Below are 22,385 nucleotides of genomic sequence, written 5' to 3' on the forward strand. Positions count from 1 at the left end.
ACGCTTCTCATTTCTCCAGATGAGTGAGAGACTGTGCCATAGATGCTTTTGCTTGTCTAGGGATGTGTTGGCTCACATCTGCCTCATTCTCTGGGAGGAGCTGATGCCGCAGGGACTCGGAGGCCATCTATCGCCAGTGGCTCTAAAAGTGACTGCTGCTCTGAACTTTTTTGAGAGTGATCGTTCCAGGGATCCACTGGGGACCTCTTGTGGGGTTTCTTAAGCATCTGCAAACGATGGATACTCTATTTATCAAGGTGCACAATTACATCCAGCTCTCCCTAGATGAAGCCAGCCAGGCTGCCAGAGCAGTGGGCTTTGCAGTGATCTTTGGATGCACACAGGGGCAGGGTGCCATCCGTTGCACTCATGTGGCTTTAAGAGTGGCAGCAGCCACTACAATTCATCAAAAGGAAAAGTGGTGGTACAGTGGCATTGTCATTAGACCTGTATTCCAGGGGACCTGGGTTTGAATCTCAGATGGCGAAATTTGAATTTAGTTAAAAATCTGGAATTAAAAATCTAACGATGACCACGATGATTGTTATAAAAACTCTTTTGGTTCAGTAATGCTCTTTAGAGAAGGAAATCTGCTGTCCTTACCTGGGCTGACCTACATGTGACTCCAGATCCACAGCAAAGTGGTTGACTCTTAAGTGCCCTCTGAACAAGGGCAATAAATGCCACATCCAATGAGCAAATAAAAAAACTGTGCACCTGGTCTAATCAGAAGCAGATTATGCAGGTATGTGCGAGGTACCCTGGAAGCCTCCACATCTTCCACATCTCGATTCACTCGTGGTTGCCACAGATCTTTGAGGGCCTTCAGCACGTTCAGGGTTGGCTCCTTGGTGACAAAGGGTAAGCCATGGCTGATGACGCCCGTCTGGCGGGCACAACGTGCTTCAGAGGAGAGGTACAATGTGGCTCATTCTGCAACATGATTTTTGATTGAACAGGCCATTGGCACATTGAAGATGTGTTCCTGATGTCTGGACCGCTCAGGTGGCGCTCTCCAGTACTCTCCCGCATCATTGTGGCTTACTGCGCTCTACACAACCTGGCGTTCCAAAGTAGGGATGACTTGGCAGAACAAGAGATGGATGAGCTGCATGTCTCTTCTGATGAGAAGGAATGAGTGCAATGAGGGCAAGGAAGCTAAGGCTCTAGAGGAGAAGGCAATAGCACGGGCCAGAGGTGGCGGGCATGCACATGACAGCCTTATAGCCACCAGGTCCCTGGAAAATGATGACAATTAGCTCATACAAGCCTCTTTCACCAGTGTCCTCCATGCTGTGTCCACCTTAACACCTTTGTCATGACCCTCATCATCTCAACGAAGCACATCAATCGCTGATTGGTGATGAATTTTTAAAAAGAAGCAGCTGTCAGCAGAAAGAGTTGGCTCTGCTGCTTGTTTTTTGGAGTGGGTGAGAAAACTTAGTACGCAATTGCGTCACTTTATATAATTTCTAAAAAAAACTTCCCCAATTGCAAAAAGAACCAAACCCCATTTCAAACTTGCTTTATTAAATTCTTTTATTATCTTTACTTCAACTTTGCCAAAATTTTGTATTAAATTCCAATTGTTCCAAAACCTTTAAGTGTTTTGTAAGATGGTTCTCACCCAATATCTCTTGTGTTTTCCTTTTTCTCCTTTAAGACAATTTTCAAGTTCCAATGTTTGCTACTGAACCAAATTTGAAAGAAATAGTCAGTAAACTGTGCCTTTAGTTTGAATTTTAGCAGTTCTTCTTTAACTCTGGTACAAATCTTCTGAAAAGCTCAAATTGGATTACCGCCAAACTTCTTCAAGACTTTGGGCTTATCTTTATACTTTGGGAACAAATTGGCCTTTTCACAGCTGTACAAGTACATTTTAAACTCTTTTTTTTGAAAAAAATAATTTCTCAGAATAGAAACTCATAGCATTTTAAATTAATATCAATTGTTACCTCTCAGTTTCCTCTCCAAACTGAATTTTTTGAATCATTGATGTTTGCGAACAACACACTGCTTTAACAATGACTTGACTCGAATATAAGGTATACTCTAGGTAAAGGTACTCCTTCATAATGTTAGGGTATGGACCATGGATGACAATGGTGGAGGAGTCAGATCTCTCTGTGAATGCACTTGGACTTTCGGTGGGGACCTATGTTAACTAGGACCTCATGAAAATCAATGTTCTCTTCCCTTAGGAACTAACCTCACCAGGGGAAAGGCACAATGTTGTGCCCATGGTGCCTTCCCTGCCCATGGTGGGTGGCTCTTCACCATTCCCCTCTGCCTGCGACCTTGCCCTGGCTTGGGTAACCTCACACACCGGTATTCCCTTATCACATAGGAAAGGCGGAGCAGAGGGGGAAGTGCTTTCAACTGTATTATTCTAGCAAAGCTCTGAATCACCTGCCTGGTTTTGGAGACAGCAGCTACAACTGCTCACTGTTGACCGATCAGTGTTTGGAGTTGTTTAATTTGAGCTAAACATGAGGGTGGTCTGCGTCAGGGATGGTGATACTTTGTGGCCAAATTAACTTCCTCATAGCACCCCCCCCCCGCATCATCTAACTCCTCATTTAGTCTGGTATTTTCTGTCTGTAAATCAATATTTTGAACCAGTGTTTGGTCTAGTGGCAGATGTTTTCTTTGTATACTGCACTCTATCATGTGCCTCCTGTTCTCAGCCTAACTGATTATTTAGGACAGCGGTACTCTTCCATCAGTTATCACTTCCCTTTTGCAACTTATCTACCAGTACCCTTAACTCCTTGTAGTTCATATTTCAGCTGTAAGACACACACATGTGCACTGGAGGCCAACTTTATCTGGACTTTCTCCACTGTTTCCTTTATTAGCCTCTTTAGAAAGCCTATCAGGGATACACTGATAATCTCCGTCACACTCTTCTACAACTCCCAGGACATCATTTGCTCCTGTTGCTCCTGTCACCTTTGTCAAACCATCTATTAGTTGCACATACCAATGCCATTGTAACTCCTGGCTTCACTTAATTGCTGCTCCACACGTTTAACTACAACCTAAGACTGTTGCTTCTATAATTTTAATGAAGTCTCGGCTACTGTGCATCCTGCTGCTGACACCAATCTTGAAGATTTTTGGATTTGGTGGGGGGGCACAGATACCTAAGTTGGGCAGTTGACTATTGATAAGTAATTTTAATATAGTTGATTAAGTTTATTAAGAAACAACAGTTTAGATATGATGCATTAACTAATTAGGCAGGAAAAGTATACAAACCAAGACAGTTGAGAGCGGTTTACTGATACCAGAGGATGAACAGACGGTCGGCACAGAGGGTGTTGATCTCAGCAGCTTGTGATAGCAGCATTCCGCACTCTAGTCAAAGTGTTAGGAAACTCTTCCCTCGGTCTTCCTCCTCCTCTTCTGATGCACCTTCCATTTGAAGAAGATGGCTGCTTGACGAGAACTGCCACCTCACCAGGACTGCCCCCTGTTCCTGAGCACTTGTTAATATACCCTTTCCTGGGGGCTGGTAGCTTATCCAGTGTCAATCATCTATTCAAACCCTTCTGACCAATGGATGCAGGACAGGTATCCAGAATGTCAGGGTGGTTACCTTCTCCCTTGTTTGTCACCCTGCTTGAGGTCAGATTTTTAGTTTATATCATGCTGAGGGCAATTTCCTGGCCCTTTCTAAACGCTTGCATAGATAAGGGGGTACACAAGATGACATCCCACCAACTTAGGAATGTCAACATGGAAGTCTGAACCAAATGACCCTGACATTTCCAGGGACTGTTTAGAATTGTTGCCCATTTAAAAATTGCCTTTTCAGAGAGAGAATCAATGCTATTTCGCTAATCTCATAAGAGTTCTATACTATGCAGAAGATACCAGTTTATTAAAGACTCCAATTTCTTACAGAAACACAGGAGAGGTTGCAGAGAAAATTTGCAAGGATGATACCAGAAGTGCGTGGCTATACATATCAGGAAAGGATTGACAGGCTGGGTCTCTTCTTTGGAAAAAGAAGCCTGAGGGGTGACCTGAAATTATGAACGGTTTTTGATAAAGTGGATACAGAGAGAATGTTTCCTCTTGTGGGAAAACAAATAACTCGAGGCTATCATTATAGGATAGTTACCAAGAAATCCAAGTGGGAATTCAGAAGAAACTTCTTCGCCCAAAGATTGGTGGAGAATGTGGAACTCGCTACCAAATGGAGTGGTTGAAGTTGATAGTATAGATGTATTTAAGATGAAACTAGTTAAGCATATGTAGGGGAAGGGAATAGATGGTTACAATAGTAGATATAGATGAGAAACAATGAAAAGAGTGGAGCATAAATGCCAACATGGACTGACTGAACCAGTTGGCCTGTTTCTGTGTCGTATACCCTATGTAATCATATATCATTTCACATGCAGTTTGAGGGTGAGAAACTTGGGTTTTAAACTTAAATAAAGGCAACTATAAAGGTATGAAGATGGTGTTGGTGAAAGTGAACTAAGGAACAGATTAAAACATAAAACAGTAGATAAGCAGTGGCAGATATTTAACGAGATACTTCATAATTCCCATCAAAGATTTATTCTATTGAGAAAAAAAGACCCCATGAGAAGAATTAACCTTTTAACTACCTAAGGAGGTTAAAGATGGTATTTAATTGAAAGAAAAGGCTTACAATATTGCAAAGATTAGTGGTAGGTCAGAACACTGGGAACATTTTAGAAACCAGCAAAGGGTTTTTTAGGTTGGCAAACTGCAACTAGTGGACTGCCACAGGGATCAGTGCTGGGGCCTCATATATTTACAATATATATTAATGACTGATGAAGGGACTGAGTGTATTGCAGCCAAACCTGCTGAGGAAACAAAGATAGGTGTGAAAACAAGTTGTGAGGAGGGCACAAAGGGCAGGATTTTCCTAGCCCCTGGCTGGCAGGAGTGGAGGCAGGGTGGGAGTGGGGGCAATTAAATATCAGGGAGCCCTGTTGGGGTGGCTCCAAAGATGTTTCCATGGATGGGCAGGAATGCAAGATGGCAGGCAACTAATCAGCATATTTAAGGCCCCAATTTAGAGCACTTGCTGGCATTTTGCCAGTGGTGGAGTTTTTCCTGCCACGTGCAGAGGCTGTCAGATTAATGGAGGTGTCCTTCCTAGAGAAGTTCTGGGATATCGGAGCTGGAGGCTGTACCCCCAAAGATATCAGCATGTCTGCCACCCTCAACCAATAACAACCATGGAGCCAGAAGGCCACCTAGGTCAGATTGCCCTGCTGAAGTGCTATAGTTTACAGCTGGTCCTCCTCAGGCACAAGCCTTACTGAGCAGTTCTGATAATTGTCGAACCACCAAAAGCCAGTCTAGAATGATTAGTGGAGGTTACCCTACAGAGGGAAATAATATTAAAGATGTTACTCAAAATTAAAGTGGAAAATCACTGTAACCTGATGTTTAATGTCTGAGGCGTGGGGGTTGGGCGTGGGGGTTGGGGATGGGCACGGGGGTCGGGGGTGAGGGGCTGTGCAGGGGGAAGGTAAGAAATAGTAATGGTTTGTCTGAATTTGTGTTGAATGGCAAGTTGTGCTTTGTAGTCACTTTTATTGGAAGCATCTGAGTTATGGTGCTGCAGGCATTTGTTGAAGATCAGTTGGACAACAAGAATAATCATGGGAGAGTCCTTGAACTAACCTCCACTAATTGTTCTATACTGACCTTTGGTGGTTCTACAATTCCAACATCAGCCTCCTCTGTAAAAACTGAGGTAAAGTACTTATTTAGTATCTCTCTCTCTTAATCTCACTGCAAGTTTGTTAAGGAATTTGCTTCATATTCTTAAAATGGCCTGTCCAACAGTCAGTGACAACCAAGCATAAACCCTGATATTCCATGTTTCTAGTGCACACCTTAGATACTCTTTTAAGGTAAAAAGTAAAACTTTTCCCTACTTGGGCCTCTTCCTGGAAGGTCCCAACTCTCCTCAATCTGACAGGTAAACCTGAGTTAAGATTGAAGGTAGGGTCTGATGTTGTCATCAAACTCCGACCTGCATATTTACAGAAGGACCCAGACAGCCTTGGGCCAATTGCTTAGCCACCTGCTCTGAAGCCTGAGTAAAAATCCCAGTCATTAGGATCCCAGGAGGCTTTCTGGCAGGTAAGTAACCAAGCTTAATTAAATGTGATGTTTTGTGAGGTTAACAGCATTGCGCAGATATGAAATCTGGGCCTTGACTGTTAAATCTGAAGAATTACGACAGACATTTGCTGAAAATGAGTTGGACAACAGGAATAATTCATAATTCCTTGAACTAGCACTAACAAAAAATGAAGCTGATTATGATGCGAATAATGATATCCTGTGGGCACTTTTTTTGGGAACCACTAGGAAAGTTGTCGAGCTGTCACTATCTGGAATGGTTGATGATAACGGATCAAGAGAAAGGTGTCTAGATGATGTGTTGGAATGGGCAAGTGTAAGATCAGAGGTTGATATAATGCATCTATTAAATCCAGGGCCAGGGAGAGAAATCATGGACCCTGCTGCTGCTCCTCCTTTCGAACCCCATAAGGACTCCAGTACTTTAACCCTCCCGCTCAATCATTCATGATATTTTACCCCTTTCAAGATTCACCAATCAATTCATGAAACAATCACAGACAGGTCCTAGTAAAATGATAATGCTCATTGTTGGAATCTGGTTACAAATATCATCCGATTGGGTCATTAATATTTATAGCAGCAATGATATAATGCACTGTTAGTCTGTGTGCATCCCGTAGGTGATCCCACCACAACTATTAAACAAACCAGAGAGTACAAATTTTACTTTAACAGCATCGTGCAATATTGTTAATTTGACAGGAAAATGTCCCATTAATTAATTATAACACTGGTCAGAATTTTTCTGTCAGCGAGCTGGGGGGCGGGGCCTGCTCGCCGACACGAAAATGACATGGGATGACATCGGGAGGAACCCCCGACGTCATCCTGCCCCATTTAAATATTCAGGAAGGCGGGCGGACAGTGAAGTCAGCTGTCCGCCCGCCGACCTGTCAATGGCCAATTGAGGCCATTGACAGGATAATTAAGCTCATTAAATGCCCTGTCCGTCCAACCTTAAGGTTGGTGGGCAGGCCAGGAACCCCAGCGGGGAATAGAAAAAATATGAAACCTCATCCACTGGCGGGATGAGATTTCATGTCTGTTTTAAAAATGTTTTTATGTCCTTTTTATTAACATGTCCCATCTCGCTTGACATCGTCACATGAAGGGAACATGTTAATAAATTTTTTATTTGTCTATTCTTGATGTTTAAAAAACTTTTACCGATCTCCCTGGGACAGCACTTAGTCTCAGAGAGCTGTGCGCTCTTTCACGCGCATGTGCGAAAGAGCGCACTTTGACAGTTGGGGAATCCCTTCCCCCCCGCACAGGAAACGCATAGCACTTCCTGTCGGGTGGCCCGCCCACTTAAAATGGTGTCGGGGGTCGGCTGCCCGCCCGCCCACCAAGGACAAAATTCTGCCCACTGTGTAGATGATGACACTGATTTCAGTGATTGCCTCAGCCCTCATTAACATATCCTACACATTGCACCATGTGGACATGGTGACAGTAAATCCATATTTGGGAGAAAGATTCAATACTTGTAACCCAAATAAACTGCACAAGATCCTTTCCATTCCATAGAAGTAAAAGAAGACTTCCTTTTGCCTGGGCGCATGATATCATTCAATATAATTATTTCATACAAGGGGTGTAATTGGATTCTATGTTATCAGTAATCTCACAGGGTAGAAAGATTAAATGACTAAGCAAACAAAGTAGAATAATTGAACAACGTCGGTCCTCACTATTAGTGAGAAGTGTTGGAGCCCTCAGGTGCCTCTGTGCGGCACAACTTTTAAGAAGCCAGAGCGTAAAGACTGAATGGTTCACAATTGTATCTGTGTTTTCTTGGTCAGAAAGCCTGAAGAATCTGCTGATTGCTGTTTCCCACTACAATATATTTTCAATATCTACTATGCAACACTACTTTATCATGATACTTCAATGCCTCACAAAACTCATTAAAAGCACCAAAATAGAGTGGGATAATAAGTAAGCAGACAAAAGTGAAGTCAATAGAAAAGATGCTTCAGAATCATGTACAGTGTAAAACAGATTTCTGATTCACTATGAGCCCATTATGCACTCCTGTCAATCTCACTCTGCAAAGCCCGCTCACAGTAAACTTTCATTAGCAACAAAATAAAGAGAACTTCAGCCATGATTCCACCCTCTGTTTGCAAGATAATTATGGATGACAAAGGCCATCTAACCCAGCTCACTTCACCCATCCAGAATGACATATGAACGTATGTATTAGGAACAGGAGCCTGCTCCACCATTTGATAACATTGCCTACATTATACCAGATTACAACTCAGAAGTACTTAATTGGCTGTAGAGCGATTTGGGACAACGTGAAAGGTGCTGTATAAATGTAGGTTTTGTCTTTCTTTTGTTACCCCTGCATGCAGTAGGCAGTGTGACTGCAGCAATGGTGGAATTGGAGACCCAATGCTGATTCTCTAAGGATAATTAATCACAGAGCAATCAACTGATGTTAAGATAGTGGCAACAAAGAAATCACTACATTTACAAAACAATTCAACTCCGCAGCCTCACTCCAACTCCCTTCCAACACCCCCACCCCCTACAGCCCCCCTCTAACCTCTCCAACCCCTCTCTAACTTCCCCTTGACCCCCCTTCAACCCACCCAAACCCCCTCTAACCGTTCCTCTAATCTCCCCTTAACCCCCCTCCAACATCCCCTCCCAACCCCCCAAACTCCCTTCCAACCTCCCCTCAACCCCCCCTCCAACCTTCCCCAACCCCCTCTTTAACGTTCCCTCTATCCTCCCCCCAAATCCCCTCTAACCTCCCCTCAATCCCCCCTAACCTCTGCCCCATACCCTCTAACCTCCCTCCAAAGCCCCCTTCTAACCTGCCCTCCAAACCCCCTCTCTAATATCCCCTCTAATCCCCCTCTAACCTCCCTTCCAACCCAATCGCCCCCCGCAACCTCACCACCTCCCCCCCATACACACACACACATGTGTACACCATTCAATTTGCTCTAAAGTTACAGGGATCTGACACCATTTATCAGCACTCTCAATTGCTGGGTTGCTGCTGCTGACCTTTGGCAGCTTTGTGGTTTTGTGGCCGGCGTTTCAAAATAAACCGGAATCACGGAGCTGCCTGACGGTCAGGAGCAGCGCAGCAGCTAGTGAAACTGACCTGACGCTGACAGACTGGCTTTAAAAAACCAGGAACTCTCAGACTGGCAGATCCCTTTTGTTTAAGCCGGTCTTTCAGACCTGCTGCTTTGGCTGCTCATTGTCGACGATGAGAAACTCTGTTTAAAATACCGAGCCCGGGCCCACCCCAACTAGCTCCCGGGACCCAGTGTTTGGCACCATCTGCAACCCTGCCCCCTTCCAGGTATTGGTGAACTGTTGTCTAACCTCCAAAACAGAAGGCATGTGGGGTGATTCTCATTGTGTAGGGAAGCTACAGGCCAGAATTTTTCGCTCATTGGGCGGGCCCGCGCCCGACCTGAACGAGCATAAAATGATGCGTGATATTTCGTGGGAGCAGGTGGGAGTCGACAGCGCACCCACCTTACGGTTGGCGGGCAGGCAAAAAGGCCTTTGGATTTTTTTTAGGAAACCTCATCCACAGGCGGGCTGAGGTTTCCAACAGCTATTAAAAATTAAATTAAAATCTTAACGTTTCATTGATAACATGTCCCTGCACGTGTGCCAGAGTCACATGAGGGGACATGTTTTTTTTAACATTTTACAATTATTTATTTTTAATTTTCAAAACTCTTCATCTCCCTGTGGCAGCTCTGTGCATGCGTGAAGTTCCCTGCTCGCCCTCCTCCCTCCCCCACACAGGCAGTGCTGAGGGCTGCAGCACATGTTTCACGCCGTGCGGGCCTTAATTGGCCTGCCAGCATGAAATCGCAGCTGGGCCCCGGTCACTGGTGGTGGTCAGCTTCCCGACTGCTCCCGCTCGCCCCCGCCAAGCCCGCCCAACGAGGGCAAAATCCTGGCCATAAACTTCAAAAGCAGGTTTATGTTCTTTTTGCCCAAGATGCGCAGAGAAAGCCTTCCCTTATAAAGAAGGATCGTTGCTGCTAACTTGACATGACATTATTTCACTTAATTATTGCCCTCCAGGAACTCACCAAATACTTTTTAATTGCCTTCAATGGAATAGTCAGCTTTCGTAGATAAGTATTCTCTTCCTATGAACCATAACTTGGCCTTGTGCACAAAGTATCCAAGGAACCAAGGGCATTCCTATCCTCCCTATCCAGACCCTTCATAATTTTATACACTTCAATTAGATCTCCTTTACATAGGATTAGGAACAAGAGTAGGCCATTTGGCCCCTTGAGCCTGCTCCCTTCAGCCTCCACTGTTTGAAATAAAATAATCCTAGCCAATCCAATCTTTCCTCTTAGCTAAAAATAAGTGAAGTATTACCTTCTCCATGGATATCAGGCAAGTCCAGTGAAATTATTGGAACTGAATCTGTGCAAGAAGAATCAAATGATTTATTGAAAGCGGTGACAATGTGTACGCTGACTGTGGAAATTACTGTGCCAACTAAAGATGCATCCAAAGAGGCAAAGGGTCAGATTGCTGAGGTCAAGGAGACAGTGGAACATCAGACTTACAAGGAAGAGTTAATAGCAGCTGGAAATGAATTCAAACTGTCTGAATTAAACCCTGCAGGCAGATCCTAAGCCGGAGGTGTCAAAGCAGATGACAGCAGCAGCACTCGAGGCTGATGGTGGAACAAAGGAAGTCAGTGCTTCAAAACTAAATGACTCTGTTGTAACTAATGCTGATACTGTGGGGCTACGAGGAAGGATACATGTTCTTGAAGGTAAATTCGAACTTCAAAATGATAAAGCTGTTGTTCTTGTGAGGGAGGAATTGAACAAAGTTCATGCTGAGTAGGAAAAAGAATTTAAAAGAATTTATGAACTGACTAGAAAAGAGTATCAGGATATTTTGACTGATCATTTACATAACCTTAATGAGGTTCTTAAAGCAGTGAAGGGAGACAGTGTTAAATCTAATTCTTGTGGAGAAGAACACAAGGTTTAAATTATGAGAATGAACTTAAAGGTAAAAGTAATCCTGCATTTGAACAGGAGGAGGACTACTGAGCTGTTTGGCCAACTGAGACTCCCTTTAAAGACTTGGACATTAAAAACATATACAGCCATGAAAGAGAACGGGGATCCCGAGGTGAAATCTGAACTGCGCAGTTCAAAGACTGTGTTAAAAAGTCAACACCCTGATGACAGTTTAATGTCTGGTTTTAAAGGAAAAAATGAATTACTGAATCCAAAGGTTAAGAAGCAGTATGATAGAGAATTTCTCCTGGGTTTACAATACGCACCTGCTGGTACCAAAGTTAACCAGATCAAACCAAATATACAACTTTCTGAAATACAAACAGAAAAACTCAGCAGGTCTGGCAGAATCTCTGGAGAGAGTTAACATTGCGAGTCCATGGCCCTTCTTTGGAATTTTCCAGGACATGTAAAACCTACCCCAAATGAGAAAAGAGATTTGCAATGAAGAATGACTGAAGGTGAAGACACCAGTAGTAAAATGAACTCTCATTTGGAAGTGAGCTGGAGTTCTAATAATTCACGTAAAATGAACTTTAAATCCTAATAGCCACACGAGATTAAATGTGATGGCTTAAACTTTATAACACTGCCGTGGCAGACTGATTAATAGTGAAATGCGACAATAAGGAAGAGAATATTACTTGTACTGTATATAGTAAGTTAGCTGATAAGGTGTTTATAATGTTATATTTTGATAGTGCTAATGAAAAGTCATTGCTTTGGTAGTAATTTTTCATCTATTGGGGGAAGGTGTTACAAATGTAAAAGCAAGTGCAGCTGTGCTGACTTTACAAAGGAAGAACTTGCTACCCAGGTTGAGGTGAGAGAGGAGGTAACTGGTACACTAGAAGAACTTACAATCGAGAGGAAGGAGGTGTTGGAAAGGCTATCTTTACTTAAAATAGATAACGTACCAGGACCGGTTGAGATGCATCCAAGGGTACTGAGGGAAGTGAGAGTGTAAATTGCAGACACTAGTGATAATCTTCCAGCCTTCCTTAGACACAGGGGAAGTGCCAGAGGACTGGAGAACTGCGAATGTTACACCCTAGTTCAAAAAGGGGTGCAAGGATAAAGCTGGCAATTGCAGGCCAGTTAATTTAACCTCAATGGTAGGGAAACTTCTGGAAGCTATGGCACCGGATAAAATCAATAATCACTTAGGCAAGTGCAGGGTAATTAAGGAAAGTCAACATGGATTCATCAAGGGAAAATCATGTTTAACCAACTTGCTGCAGTTTGTTGAGGAAGTAACAGAGAAGGTTGATAAAGGAAATGCTGTTAATGTATATATGGATTTTCAAAAGGCATTTGATACAGTACCACACAACAGACTTGTGAGCAAAATTCTAGGTCATGGAATAAAGGGAAGGTAGGCACTTGGTTAAGAAATTGGCTGAGTGACAGGAAACAGAGAGTAGTGTTAAATGATTGTTTTTCATGTTGGAAGAAGGTTTGTAGTGGAGTTCTCCAGGGGTCAGTGTTGGGACCCTTGCTTTTCCTGATGTATATTAATGACCTAGACTGTGGTGTACAGGGCATGATTTCAAAACATGCAGATGATATGAAGATTGGAAATGTTATCAGCTGTGATGGGTATAGTCTTGAACTTCAAAACGACATAGACATGTTGGTGGATTGGGCAGACAAGTGGCAGATGAAGTTCAATGCAGAGAAGTGTGAGGTGATTTGTTTTAGCAGGAAAGATATGGTGAGACAGTGGATGCAATTTTCTGTGCCCACTGGTGGTGGGCGTGATAGATGGCATGAGTGGATAATATGGCACTATTGGTTTCACGATGGCGGGAAGGCAGGTCGCAATTGTCCGCTCAGCCTGCCAACTGCGGGCTGTGTTTCTCGCCATCTGTCATTAGAACCCTGATTGTAATACATCAGCATATGATTATCAATCCATCCCGCCAGGCTGTTGCACCTCCGCTGGATCGTCCATCCACGTCGGCGGGAAAACACACCAACGTGTTTCACAACAGCACAGAGTCGACGTGCACTTGGTGGCCTGCACTTTGAGTGAGCTGGAGGTGAGTGCACAGCAACTTTCTGCAGAGCTCAGCAGGGTCGCCTGTTGTTTTGCAGGCTTCAGGGGTGGGGGGGTGCGGGGTTAAGTGCTGCCTGCCTCAGAGGTGACTTTTGAGGGTGAGTGGGGCAAGTGCAGCCTTGCCGTTGAGGTGACTGGTGGCGGGGGTGGGGTGGTGGAGGTTAACGGCAGCCCTACCTCTGGGGTGACTGGTGATGGGGGTGGGGCTGCGCAAGGGCAGCCCTGCTGTTGAATATAGCGCACAAGTATAAGGAGTGGGCGGGGGTAGGGTGGGCGAGGGAAGTGCAACGCATTCGGTAAACATGTAGAAAGTGACCATTCCTCTGCAACTGAGATAGTTCAGGCAGAGCCACATTGATATTATGGGGGTCGGGCTCCTAACTTACCTGCCCACTCAAGCAACACAAAGGCATCAAAATGCCACCAAGCTCTGCAGAGCTCCCCCTACCCACCCACCAAGAGATCAACTGAGGCTTCTGGCTGCGCAGAGGCAGGAGCAGCAACTACAGGAAGAAGGGGCGGCTGGGGCTCCTGCACACACCGCCGAAGAGCCACAGCGAGCCATCACTGGTCAGCACCTAGTGACACCCAGGGTCTATAGATACAGCCTTTCACTCCTGCAGATGACCAAGAACCAGTGTTGCTGAAGACTACGCATGTCTGGGGAACTGGTTGCTCACATTTGCCACTTACTGCAGGATTTGGCACCACGGGGACATGGAGGGCATCTACTGCCAGTGGCTGTGAAAATTACCAGAGCACTCAATTTCTGTGCCAGTGGCTCCTTTCAGGGCTCCACAGGTGACCTCTGTGGGACCTCTCAAGCCTCCACTCGCAAATGCATCCATGAGGTCACGGATGCCATCTTCACAGGGCACACAACTTTGTGCATTTCGCCAAGGGACCAGGAGAGCCAGGATGCAAGAATGTTTGGATTTGCCCAGATCTCGTGTTTCCCACAAGTGCAGGGTGCAATAGACTGCACTCATATGGCGCTCAGATCTCTGTCGCAACACACAATGAACCACATCAACTGCAAGGGCTCCATTTGCTGAATGTGCAGCTGGTATGCGACCACCAGAACCGCATCCTGCAGATCTGCACACTGTTTCCAGGGAGTGTGCACGATGCCTACATCCTCAGTCGGTCACAGATCTCAGAGTCTTCCAGGATCTACAGAGGCTGAAGCGATGGCTCCTCGGGGATGAGGCAGAGGCCGTGGCTGATGACACCCGTGCAGCAGCCTCAGACTACAGCAGAGCAACGGTATAATGAGGCTCATGCTGCAACTCGTAACTTGGTGGAGCAGACCATTGGGATGCTGAAGATGAGGTTCCGGTGCCTGGACCGGTCTGGTGTCACAGGGTGTCACGCATCATTGTCATCTGCTTCCCCCTTTTAAAACTGGCACTGCAAGGGGGAGAGGAGCTGGCTGAGGAGGAGAGGAAGAGCTGCATGTCTCCTCCGATGAGGAGGATGCCGATGGGGATGAGGCTGAGGGGGCCCTTGGAGGCGATGATGATGGGGATGAGGCCCTCGCACTGGTTAGACAAGGCAGGCACACTTGGGAGGCCCTCATAGCTGCTAGATTTGTGGAGGATGATGGCGACATGCAGTGAGGTGACTCCATAGATCCTCACCTCACATTCGTGAACGTTTGATTCCAGTCTGGCTTATGGCAGCGCGACTACCCTTTGTGAGAATGCTCCTGTTGTGCAGATGCAATGGAGGCCCTAATAGTCGCTCGATTGCAGGAAGATGATGATGACCTGCAGTGAGGACACTCCATAAATCTTCACACAGCCTCTGAGAATGTCTGACTCCTGTCTGGCAGCTTGCTTGCGCTCCATGGCCAGGGTGATATCATAGAGATGCAGCCATGAAACTTTAGAAGCATCTTATGCTTTGTCCTGTGGAACAGGACACATCACTCACAGCATGGTTGTCTGATGGATGTTGCACTGCTGGATCCTCACTTGGTAGAGCAGCGCCAACCTCACCGCCAGCACAGGACTGGTCCAGATCCTCGGAGCCAGCTGGATGGCTCTGTTTTCAAATTCCGTGAGGACCTTGATTTCGGGCATTCTGCCACCGGTCTGCGACCTCTCCGTCTAGTTGTGTGTCAACTTGTCCTGCATGGATAGAGTTGGAGAAATTGTAAACAGGACATCTGCCAGGCCAGATGACAAGTATGCCTGGCCTCTGTGGGTGCTGAGTGGTCCCATGGATGGGATGAGGACAATGATGGTGAGTGTGAGAGAATGAATGGTGATGCCCTTTGAACCGGCAGTGAGTGCGGGCCCTGTGGGTGTGTGGTGGGTTTGCGAGTGTCTGAGTTGAGTGATTAGATGAGTGACTTAACCTGGCGGAATAGAGGAGATCATTCATCCTCTTGTGGCACTGGGTGGCTGCCCTCTTTTGCAGGGCATTGGCACTGACCACTGCTGCCACCGCCTCCCAAGCCGAATTGGTGCTCTTGCTGTCCATCCTGCAGCCAGAGTGGGGGTAGAGGACATCCGGGTGGGCCTCCACGGCATCCAAAAGTCCTTGAGAGACGAGTCGCTGAACCTGGGGCCTGCAGTCTTCTTCAGTTTCAGGGCCGTGTCTTCCGTGCAGCAGTGGTGAACTGGAAGCACTGAGATGTGTGCTTGTGACTGGACTTTAAAGATGGCAGCCGGCATGATGCAGCGGCGGGATGATGATGGGCATGCGAATGAGAGCCCGCCCACCATGGAAACGGCTTGTTTCCTGGGAGCGCATAAATAATGAGGCTGGTTCAGGATGACACGGCGTGAAAACTCGCCATTGCGGCCGGCAGGCAAAATGTCGTTTCACCCGCCAGCTACCGTGCTTAGTGCAAATTTGGGAAAATTCTGCTCAGTATTAAATAAAGGGAGAGCCTCTCAAGGAAGTGCAGGAACAGAGGGACCTTGGTGTATATATACATAGGTCATTGAAGATGGCAGAGCATATTGAGCAGTTAATAAAGCATATAATAGGGGCATTAAGTACAGAGTAAAGAGGTCATGTTGAACTTGTATAAGACACTAGTTAGGCCTCATCTGGAGAACTGTATCCAATTCTGGTCACCATACTTGAGAAAGAACATTGAAGAGAACATAGAGAAGATTCACAAGAACGATTCCAGTGATGAAGAACTGTAGCTATGAGGGTAGATTGGAGAGATTGGGACTGTTTTCCTTGGAGAAAAGAAGGCTGAGAGGAGACTTGATAAAGGTATTCAAGATCCTGAGGGCTATGGGCAGAGTCAGTAGTGAGAAACTTTTCCCACTCAAGAGAACATCAAGAACTAGAGGGCACAGATTCAAAATAATTGGCAAAAGGAGTAAATGTGATGTGAGGAAAAAGTTTTTACCCAGAGGGTGGTTGGAGTCTGGAACAAACTTCCTGAGAGGGTGGTGGAGGCAGGTTCGATCGAGGTAGTCAAAAGGGAATTGGATTGCTACCTGAAAAGAGAGAATGTGCAAGGTTAAGTTAGGGTAGGGGAATGGGTGGAATGCTCTTTCAGAGAGCCAGTACAGACTCGATGGGCTGAATGGTTTCATTCTGCACTGTAAAGATATGGTGATACTGTGATGTGAAGTTTATAAGATTCTAATGGTTTAAATCATCTCTTTAATTCAAGGTAAAATGGAGGAATGAAGAGGGTCATGTGATTTGTTTTGAGTTCTGCCTGACAATAAGCCTGGGTGGTTTGGTTACTATGGGGATATGGAGGCCTAGGGTGAGACTTACTAGGAGCAAGGTAAAAAATGTTCACTCCTGAAAAGGAAAGCAAATGTAGCTGTGCTGACTGTGGATAGACTTGCAGTCTCCAAGTTTTGGGCAGAAAGTGAGAGGGAGTTCTCACAGAGAGACAAAGGAAGTTTGCAGCTAGTGTGGTCAGCAGAGAGAAGAAGTGAGTTCTCTGTGAGCTACCAAAAAGAAATGTGTGAGGAGAGATGGTGTCTGGTCAAAGAGATGTATCCTGTGGCAAGCTAAGGAATCCAGAAGATTCATCCTGGCTTGGCTGGGGTAATGGCGGGGTGGGGGAGAATCACTGGAGTGGTCCTTATGCTAGCATTTGGTTCAGGACTTCTCCGAAAACTGAGAGATGCGCCTTTGATCACTCGACATCACTTGACATTATGGCGAAATAGGGAGAAGCTGGAAGTGATGTTGGGCAGGCTCTTGTGAAGACTGTTATTCTGCAGAGAGTGAGATGTAAAGTATAACCATGGCATGGGGTTTTTGGTTGTGTTAAAAGTTAAAGAAGGGATATATTTTCTGTAGGTTAGGTATTAGTTGCCCACTAAATAGTATTTAATCCATGTTACTTTTAGTTTGTTACAGTAAAAGACTTAAAATTTGAAATCTTATGTAATTCTTTTAACTTGGTAACTTGAGATAAGTATGATGGAGAAAGGATCTGCGTGCGTGGGAGAGTGTTTGCTCGAGGCTCCAAAAGACCCTGCCACACACACGCTGCTCCCTCCAGAATCACTCCTGAGCTGGCTGCTGCAGCTGAACTACTTGTGGTGGGGGGTGGAGGTGATGGATGCAGAGGGAAGACTTGTCAAGCCTGTAAATGAAGCTGAAGGACACCATTACACATTATTCAGTGAAAGTGAATATATTTTCAGATTATAAAGTGATATAATGCGTTCACCCATGCAACCACTCGTGATCAGGAATTCTTAACTTTCCTAGGCCTAATACTTCCAGGCGCTGCCCTGACATGCGCAGATGCAGTGGATACAGCCTGTGCAATGGTTGGCCTTGTTGCCTCTGATGACTTCGGCGTGGGTCCTCTGGAGGGCCGAGGCTTTGAGGACCCTGGATTGCTTTGGCTGTCCTTCTCTGGGCCGGCTGCTCCCTCTGCAGTGACAGAGGACACGCTTGAGGGGGTGACAGACAAGGGGACTCAAAGTGAAAGGACAGCCTCTGAGATTCCTGAGTGGATGACCCAGGGCTGTACAGCTGCCACTTCTCCTCCCATCGGGTGCCCGAGGGCCCCAGATGGACTCTTTGAGAGGAAGGAGCACCTAGAGGGAAGTCGAGGTGCCCCGTTCTCCTCTCGCGTTGCCACTGCAGGAACTCACCCATGGTTACCCATGGTGATGGAGTGCAGGTCTGCACGCATCTCCGCATTCTGCTGGAGTAGGGTCTCCATGACATCCACCAATCTTCATGTCTCCATGGAGATATCCATACGTGCACATGTGGGCACCATTTTGTCAGAGACTAGGCGGACGCACTCCTCTGACTCGTGTGCCACTCTGTTGATGGCTTCCAACAACTCTGCGTGATGGTTCCCTGCCTTCTGCTGAATCTCCACGATGAGTTGCAAGGCCGAATCCAGAGGTTCGTCATCTGACTCAGATCTCACAGATGCCTCTTCCCTAGCAGTCCTCCAAGTGCTGGGAAGCTTGGCTAAACCTGCCTCCTCCTTCTGTGGACACGTGTTCGTGCGGTGATTGCCAGACTGTGAACCTGATCTTGCTCTAGATCTGGGTCCCACCGAGGTGTGTGTCTCTGCGCTGTTGGAGGGTGTGGGGAAGCGCTGATGGGTCTTCCAGGCTGTTTATTTCCAGCCATTTAATGGAGGAGGTGTCCTCTTGTCTGGAGGTGAGGGCCTGGATGAAGCTGAAGGGCTGGCTGGCTGGGGGCGTCAGTCGCTTGGCAGAGCTCCCTGTGAACCAAAGTAGAGATAAGTAGTGCATGGCAGCAGAGTCAAAAGCAGGAGAGAGAGCGCTCACAATTGCGTTGAGAGAGGGATGATGTGGTTCAGGAACCTCACATGGGTGTTCGCCGTCAACCTCACCATCGCTGCAGGCAGGGTCCACGTCCTCAGCAGTCAGTGCAACTTCTCAAAGTGAGTGAGCGGCCTAATGTGGGCCACTCCACCCCCAGGCTGGGACCTCTCTGTGTTAATGTAAGCAGGCTTCACCTGCATGAAAACAGATGGAGAGAGTGTGAGCAGGACACATGGCACTGCGTGGAATTTGTGTGTGGTGAGCGGAGCCATGGACGGGATGAGGACATGAGCTCTAGAGGACATGAGCCTGTTGTAGATATGAGGGAGTGTGTGAGAGTTAGCGGTGTTGTTCCTTGAGGTATGAGATCCCTGTAGATGTGTGATGCGGTTTGTGAATGTGTGAGTTGAGAGTGCAGAGAAAAGAGTGCTGAGAATCCTGGCGGAATGGATGAGACCATTCATCCTCTTTCTGCACTGGGTGGTTGTCCTCTTTTGCAGGGCATTGGCGCTGACCACCACTGCTACAACCTCCTGTGCAGGATTGGTGACCCTGCTTGCTGGATTTCACCCAGTAGAGGACATCATGGCAGATCTCCACAGCATTCAAAAGGTGTTCCAGGGACACATCACTGCATCGGGGGGTGGCTGCAGTCTTCTTGCCTTTCGGGGTCATGTCTTCTGTGCAGCCGCCCTGGGCTGGAAGCACTGAGAGGTGTGCGTGCGGCTGCACTTTACATATGGCACCCAGCATGAGGAAGCAGCGAGCGACGATGTGGCGGCTGAATCAGAGGCCACCCGCCAGTGAAACAGCGTGTTTCCCGGGAATGTTTGATTAATGAGGTGGGATTGGGACGATACAGTGTGAAAACCCGGCACTGCGGACAGGAGGTAAAATATCCTTATTCCCGCCCCGCTACCGCACTTATTGCAAATCTGGGGTGATTCCACCCTAAGATACAATATTGCTTTATTAACTGCTCTCTCAACATGCCCTGCCATCTTCAATGGCTTATATACATATACACTGAGGTCCTTCTGTCCCTGCACCTTCTTTAGATATTCTCCCTTTAGTTTATACTGTCTCTCCATATTCTTCCTGCCAAAATGAGTCATCTCACACTTCTCTGTATTGAACCCCACTCCCCCTCACCCTCAAAAGTTGCTTCCGAGGCAGGGTGCCACTTAACCCCGACCCCCTGGCGCCCCTGAATCCCTGCAAAGCAACAGGCGACCCTGGCGAGCTGTGCAAAACGTTGCTGTGCACTCACCTCCAGATTACCCAAAGTGCAGGCCTCCAAGTGCACATCGTCTCTGTGCTGGTGTGAAACACGTTGGCGTGCTTTCCCGCTGACGTGGACGGGCGATCCAGTGGGGGTGTAAGAGCCTGGCAGGATGGCCTGGTAATGATATGCTGATGTATTACAGTGAGGTGCCTGATGACCGGTGGCGGGAAACGTGGCCTGGCGTCAGGGGCTAAGCGGACGATCGCGACCTGCCTTCCCGCTGTTGTGAAACCGATCGTGCCATATTGTCCGCTCATGCCATCTATCACACCCGCCACCAGTGGGCATAGAAAATTCCGTCCACTGTCTCACCATATCTTTCCTGCCAAAACGGATCACCTCACACTTCTCTACATTGAACTTCATCTGCCACTTGTCTGCCCAATCCACCGACATGCCTCTGTCCTTTTGAAGTTCGCGACTATCCTCATCACAGTATCATCTGCAAATTTTGAAATCATGCCCTGACCACCACAGGGTGGAATCATCCCAGATTTGCACTAAGCAAGGTGGCGAGTGGGTAAAACATCATTATACCCACTGGCTGCGATAGTGGCTTTTCACGCCGTGTTGTCCCAAACCCGCTACATTATTTATGCCTTCCCGGGAAACACGCTGTTTCCATGGTGGGTGGGCTCTCATTCACTCGCCTGCCATCATCTCGCTGCTTCATCATGCCGGGTGCCATGTTTAAAGTCCAGCCACGCGCACTCATCTCAGCGCTTTCAGCCCACGGCTGCTGCAGGTAAGATGTTCACGAAAGGCAAGAAGACTGCAGCCTCCAGGTTTAGCGCCGCGTCACTTGAATGCCTTTTGGACGCCATGGAGGCACGCTGTGATGTCCTCTACCCTTGCAATGGTCACAGGATGGGTAGTGGCATCACCAATCCAGCATGGTAGGCAGTGATAGCTGTGGTCAGGGCCAATGTTGCACAAGGGGTTGGCCATCCAATGCATATAGTGAATGAATGACCTCATCTATGCAGCCAGGGTATGGCAACCATCTCATCACTCTAAACTCACATGCTCAAGCCCATCACACATTCACTGGCATCTCACTCACTGACAGATCAAGGGACATCACCACCCATTCTCGCACACATACCCTCACATGTCCATCTTGCCTCAACTTCTCTGGAGACTGCCACCTCAGCCCTCACCATCTTGAGGTCACTTGCAAAGATCAACATTGCCATCACACACACCCTGGAACACCCTCCTTCCCCAGTAGAGACCTCGCCCTGCATCCTCTTCCCTTGCCTGAGGCCACTTCTCCCCCTTCCCCAAGCAAGCCCTAGCCCTGCAGCCATTGAAAAGCCACCCACATACGGTTGATCTGGTAGATAGAGACCTACCCGTGGCCCCCCCCAAAAGTGATGTGGTGCTGTCTGTGAAGCCTGGCGCTGATGCCTGTGAGTGCTGACCTAAGCAAGGTAGGCAAACAAACCTCGAAGTTCCGAGTGAAGTGCAGCTCACCAGGTGCACTTAGCTCATTTGCTGTTGTGAAACATGTTGGCGTGCTTTCCTGCCAACGTGGGCGGACAATCCAACGGGGAGGGATGAGTCCGGTGGGCTGGCCTTATAATGATATGCTGATGTTTTACAATGATGTCCCCAACATCCGATAGTGGGAAACGTGGCCCACCATTGGCGGGCTGAGTGGACGATCGCAAACTGGTTTCATGCCGTCGTGAAACAGATCGCACCATATTGCCCGCTCATGCCACCGAACATGCCCAACGCCAGTGGACACGGAAAATTCCGGCCACAGTCTAGGCCATTAATATATATCAGGAAGAACAAGGGTTCCAACACTGACCCCTGGGGGACTCCACTACAAATCTTCCTCCAAACTGAAAAACAACCACTTATTGCTACTCTCTGTTTCCTGTCACTCAGCCAATTTCTTATCCAACTGCCTGCCTTCCCTTTTATTCCATGAGCTAAAATTTTGCTCACAAGTCTGTTTCCTGGCACTGTATCAAATCCCTTTTGAAAATCCATTATCACAGCATCAATAGCGTTGCCCTTATCAACATTCTCTGTTACTTCCTCAAAAAACTCCAGCAAGTTAGTTAAACATGATTTTC

At 46.9% G+C, this 22,385-nt stretch overlaps 1 long non-coding RNA gene across 1 annotated transcript in view; it reads left to right on the forward strand.

Moving 5' to 3' along the window:
- The window catches only part of LOC144692270 (uncharacterized), a 61,451-nt gene that overhangs the window by 29,006 nt on the left and 10,060 nt on the right, over positions 1 to 22,385 (forward strand). The window contains exon 4 of the long non-coding RNA XR_013579294.1: positions 10,786 to 10,939. This is a non-coding gene — a long non-coding RNA (uncharacterized LOC144692270). The remainder of the gene's footprint in view (positions 1 to 10,785; positions 10,940 to 22,385) is intronic.

This window comes from Cetorhinus maximus, chromosome 17 (genome assembly GCF_964194155.1).
Source record: "Cetorhinus maximus chromosome 17, sCetMax3.hap1.1, whole genome shotgun sequence".
Taxonomy (NCBI): Eukaryota; Metazoa; Chordata; class Chondrichthyes; order Lamniformes; family Cetorhinidae; genus Cetorhinus; species Cetorhinus maximus.